This window comes from Gymnoscopelus microlampas (genome assembly GCF_963454915.1).
Source record: "Gymnoscopelus microlampas genome assembly, chromosome: 24".
Taxonomy (NCBI): Eukaryota; Metazoa; Chordata; class Actinopteri; order Myctophiformes; family Myctophidae; genus Gymnoscopelus; species Gymnoscopelus microlampas.
Genome location: NC_139961.1, coordinates 33,548,093 through 33,554,542, shown reverse-complemented (window position 1 = coordinate 33,554,542; position 6,450 = coordinate 33,548,093).

The window sequence follows — 6,450 nt, the reverse complement described above, 5'->3', positions numbered from 1 at the left end:
ATCAGAACATGTACTCCAACAGTAATATGACAAATTCAACATTAACACACAAACATCAGAAAAAGAAATGCCACAAGGTGCCTGTAAGTGTTTTTACCACACACCTGAACTTTGGTATTAATTAGGATTAGGGGTAACCCTATTAAATATTATTTATATCTGGATGGTTAGATCATTGTATTAAGAAGACAATGTTAAGATCTGTCAGCAGCAAACTGTTAATCTATATTATCTCTCCATTTAGCAATAGTCATTCCCGTTTAGTTACTTTTGGATTTATCCCTTAAACATAAGCCCAATAAATCAAGAAGACCATTCATTTCATGGTAGGTAGTTTGATTATTACTGGTGATCATTAAATCTCTCATTATAAATAACAGCACAGCTACAGCAATGATATACATCAACAACATAATTCTTGAGCACAATCAGCACACACCCGGAGCCAGATTTACAAAAATAAATGTGTAAATTAAGACATAATGCATATGGAGCAAAAGTATTTAATATTCTGCACCTGAAACTATAAAAAAGTAAGATAATCTACTAAATAAGTGCAGCTGTGTCACTCAAGTCAGTTGATGACTGAGACTTGCCTTCTTCAGTAATTGTAGCCATCATACACCCAAACAGTGTCACCAGGCAGTAATACAGCCTTGCTAAACTACAGTATACAGTCATTAAGATAATCTATAGTCACTTGTCTTGTAACATGAAGGCAGCCAAAGTTCATTACTATGCATAGAACTGCACTTTGCTTTTTATTTTAAATAAGTGAATGTATGTTACTTTGATAGCTTTAAAACAATCTGATCCCAGTGAATTCATAAGCACAGACAAATATGACTTTAATGTAGGAATATTATATATTACAAGATTCATTGCAGGCTTATTGAGTATCTGTATGTCTGTCCTAAGTATCTGAGATTATACTATGACATACATTGTTGACTGATAGAAACATTTTGTTGTGATTGAATAATTAGTAGCTACATTATCCATGATAATTCAGTAAACCATATGGAATAAAATTCTCCTTTGATGGTTTAAAATATGTAATAATGTATGTATGTTACTGTGTATTGTTTTACTGCCAGTAGCAGGGAAGTCACTGGTCCTTGGACTTCATCTTATAAATTACTGATAGCACTTAAATGTTGTGTGCCAGTCAAGTTAATTTATCTTCTAGTAAACAGGTAGAATTAAACACAAAAAGAGCCACAATTAATTGAACAAATTCTTGTTTACCTCTGTTCATTCTGCTGGCATCTGTTTGTTTTTATATTTTCAAGAAGCCTGTATTGGTTTTGTATGCCTCATACCTAAATGTTTCTTGTATATATAAGAAATGAGTGTTTTATGTTTTGCAGTATATTTAACAATGCTAATATTGCACTATGTCAAGCTTTGCTTAAAAAGGACAGCTGCCTAATGTTTTCTATGCCTCCTTTTAACCATGTGTTTATATGCTGTGTTATATCAGGCCTGTGGTTGTGTTTTATGTACCATGTGTTTATATGCTGTTATATCAGGCCTATGACTGTGTTTTATGCACAAGACAATAAAATGAACCAGTGGATGTCTTGGTCTTTTAATCAACCCTAATCATAGATAAATACTGTTAAAATAATATAAAAATAGAACTGTTAAAACAGAGCGTGCCTGTAGTCTCGCTGTTTCACCCCTGCTGGTTGCAGAAGCAATTAGGCTTTATTCAAGCGGATGGGTTTTTGGGCGAACTTTACACTTGATTTTATTACCTTAATAAACATTGTCATAAATACTATATTCTTCCAATCGCTAGTTTAAAGTCTTCTTTCAATCACCATGATAGAACAGGCTGGATAGAACTGCCTCTATGCTCCTCACCTAGTCACCTTAGAAAGACCAAAAATAAAGATCCACAGGACCAATTCAAATCCGAAACCCTCGCATTATAAAACCTCATCTGTACTCTTGTGCCACCGGGCCCTTCGCTATATTGAGATGTTTGAGGTCATATTTGATGTTGAAGGGAGAGGTGGAAATGTTTCCACTTTCCATCTAAATTCTATAAGGCTAAGTATTTTGTTCTCACTTAAGTTTTCTATGCCAGCGTGGCATAAGGTTATGGGTTTATAAACCAAAAGTGCTATAGGTTCAAGACTCACAATCAACTCAATAAACTAAAACAAATATGATCTAACTGGTGGGACCAAAAAAGGGCAAGTGGTTCAAATGTAATAAAAAAAAAAGCTAAAACATCCATCAAATTAAACTGAAGACAGAAACAAACTGCTTAATTCAAGTAAAATATAAATCAAGTGCCTAAAAAAAACACAAAAGCTCAAGAAAATAAATAGAAGCTTATAAGGTCACTTAACTGCTTAATATGTCAATTTCTTGATCTCCTTCCTCTGAAGTTGGGCTTCCTCCATGCTCCTCCCTCTCCTACCGGAGCTAAAAGAGACTGTGAGGAGGGAAAATAGCAAAAGATAAAATGCTTAAATAAAATAAAAAATCACACCCTGTGTGAAGGTAGCGGCGCCTTTGATACATTTTGTCATCGATATGTGTTTATAATGTGTTTATAGCCACGTGTCACGTGAAGCTTGATCAATCACTTTGTTGACGTACGCACCTGACCAATCAGAACGTTGACGCACACGGACAAAGTCAGGTATAGAGCAGGATCCGCGCCGCTAAAAACACATTGCTTAATATGTAAATATCTTAAGCTCCTACCAGAGCTAAAAGAGAGCGTGAGGAGGGAGGTGGGCTCCCTCCATGCTCCTCGCCTTAGAAAGACCGGAAATGAAAATTGACTAGAACCAAGATTCAAACCTACAACCTTCAACTTGTGAAGTCTATCCTTTTCTCTTTGACCACCAGCTTTTCACACTAATGGGATTATGTTTGACGTTGAAGCGAGAGGTTGCAGGTAAAAAAATGAAAATCCACAGCAAACACCTCTCCCCCTGACAGAATGACTACAGATGCACCCTCCGATGATCAGGGTTCATTAGATTTAGGTTATTGTTTAAAACCGTATGTTGAAACAGCTTTACTCTGTTACCCACATTCACTCTTTCATTGAGAGCAAACAGAGAGATGTTTTGTTAGCCTTAGTAATGTCATTAAATGCCATACCAGTTATTGTCATCTCAGTTATGACACTGACCCATGACATGATACTGACTCAGACAGTTTGTCAACTGTAGTTCTTCCAATGTAGTCTACATGATTTCCTGTAAATGTAATCTCCAGTATGTAGGCAAAACAGTCCGCACACGCATTATAGAACACATCAGTGCCATCAGACGCAAGGACATTAAATCTCCTATTGCAAGACACTTTATGGAAGCCGGTCACTCTGTAGCAGATCTGTCTTTCTCAGTGATAGAACAAGTTAAAAAATCCAGAAGAGGTGGTGATTTAGACACCAAACTCTTACAAACTGAATCCAGATGGATTTTTTACTTGCAATCTGTTAACCCGGGTGGCATGAATGAAGACCTTTCCTTCCAATGCTACCTATAGGAACCCTGCATATAGTATTTTGTACTAATTTGTATAATTTATTTTAAAAAAATCCTTAAATGTTACTAATGTGACTGTTTTAACAAATGTTTTTCAAAAATGTGTAACAAGAGAATGCTGACATGACTGGACTGGATGCATATACTGTTTGTATAGTGAACTTCTCTTTCCTGTCTGCAATTGATCTGTCCACGCCCTATGGTAACCATGGTGATGACCTTGAGTAGTGATCCTCAGCACCTGAGCGGAGGTGATCAAGCACCTTATAAAAGCAGTGTATTTGTCTGTGACCAACCATTATAGCACTGACGAAGGTCCTGGGAGGACTGAAAACGTTTTGCTTTTTAATTCACTGAGCACCTGAGCACACTATGGGCATCACAAAATAAAGAAAAATATTTTTCTTTAAGTCTCGTCTAAGGAGTTTTTCCTGTACCTCAATGCAGTGAGCGAGTCTCCTTTTGTCAGTTCACCTTATGTTTTTCGAGACCACCGCACCTGCAGCTAATCCTCACCAAAAGGACAAAGAAAGGTGCAATGACTAACCATGATACTGACACATGACTAACCGTGGTATTGACACAATACTGACCATGTTAACCTGTTGCCTTGCTCAGTAATAAACATATTTTTTTTTCACCTGAAGACCCAGAGGTGCATCAGTATCTTTCTCCCTACACAGTCTGCATGGGTGCATGTCGCCTTTCCGACGATAACGAACCCTATACCTAACCCTAACCCTAACCGGTGCGGTTTTATTGAATATTTTCTGAACCCCCTCTCAACCCAACATCCGAGCTACGTGAAAGACACTTATGACTTTGTTGAAAAAATCAAGAAAATAACAATGCCACAAGCGGCCTTTTTATTCTCAATTGATATTGACAGCTTATATACCAACATTGAGACAGCTGCAGGATTAAAAGCAGTGAAAGATATTTTCAACAAATATCCAGATAGGGGGCGGCCAGATGCTGAATTATTAGAATTATTAAGTCTTAATCTGACCAAGAACGACTTTGAATTTAACAATAAGTTTTATTTACAAACAAAGGGCACAGCCATGGGAAAACGGTTTGCTCCATCCTACGCGAACATCTACATGGCAATGTGGGAAAACACAGCTTTAAAAAAATGTATTCTAAAACCAACCCACTATTTTAGATTCTTGGATGATATCTTTGGGATTTGGGAACACTCCAAGGAGGATTTTGAAGACTTTATTAAAGTTCTAAACACACACCACCGATCCATCACTATAAAATTTGTCACAGACACAAACAAAATAGATTTCTTGGATGTAACCGTCTTCAAGGGCCCACTGTTTAACACCAGTGGAAAGTTAGATCTCAAAGTCTACTTTAAAGAAACAGACACTCACGCTCTCCTACATAAAACCTCATTCCACCCACCACACTGTTACACAGGGATTGTTAAATCACAGCTACTACGATTCCATAGAATCTGCACACAAGAACAGGATTTTAAGACAGCCTGCAAGATCTTATTCTGCGCCCTACGAAAAAGAGGTTACACAAGGACCTTCCTACGAAAAGCCCAAGACACCTTTCTGGAAGTAAAGGAAAAATACCAGGGCCCAAAACTGGCCTTGGTCACTACCTACTCCTCACAAAGCAAATTAGCCAACACCAGGATAAAAAGAAATTTCCAAAACAGAGGAAACACACTTTTAAATGGGTGTAAAATCATTTCAGCCTATAGGAAAAACAAGAACCTCAAAGATTACCTAGTCCACAGCACTCTTAAAGGAACGAATAGACCAACTAACAAGAGACCAGATTACTTTAAAACAGCCCAAATGGTAACCAACAGGCACAACAAAAGAGTGTTTGGCATTAAACAAAGAATGCAGGCTAACACTAAAAACTGTATTTACTTAATCACCTGCACCAAGTGTGGCCTTCAATATGTGGGTGAAACACAAAACACAATCGCCACCAGATTAAACCAACATAGATATAATATAAACAATGGCAAGAAGACCAATTTGATAATTGTTCAACACTTTATGACACATGGAATAAACTCCCTAAAAGTCACTGGCTTAGAGCATAACCCAAATTGGACAACAGGACAGAGACAATATAACGAAAGACAATGGATAAAAAGATTGGACACAATTTTTCCAGAAGGACTGAATATGACAAACACCAGAAACACACAAACCAACCCTTCTTAATTCACCCATATTAACTCACAGAAACACACAAAGAGACCACCAGGTACTTAGAGAACTAAAAGAACAAAGACCCACCAGAGAAAGGAGGAATAACACCCGACCATTAAGGACAATCACAGACACGTCAACGACCCTAGGGGAAGGCAAGGGGCTTCTCCCTGACCCATAGCTTAAAGACCCAAATAGGTGTGAGGGTGATCAACCCAAATGCCCACTCAAGCCTTCAAAAGGACTAAGTGGGCCAAGACACACACAATCAAACAATGGACCTAGGAAGACTTAGATGAACAAATGTGAAATAATAAGGACCTTAAAATAAGGGGTTAAGGCCCTCATTACTCTAACCCCAACCCCTGTAGCAGAAATGGAGAATTGTATCAGTCCCAACAAAGACACACTATTGACCAGTAGTCACAGGGAAGGTTAGTTGGGGTACACGCAGTCCCCACAAACATCATTTACGATTCTGTCCCTATCGGTACATAACTCGGACGGCGCTGAGTCGACTAGCAGCCCTTCGGCCGGTCGTTGCGGGCACTCGCGCCTGGAGGCGCTCGGGCGCAACTCCTCGGCCTCAAGGTCTGCTGAGTCGGCGCGCCTCCGTCATGGTCCATAACTGTATTTGTTCTCTTAAATCTTTTATTGAGTCCTAATCCTGTACCATTCTTATAATGACATTATGGATGATTTTTTGGTATGCGGTCCAGGTGGGACTCAGGATGACTGGACTT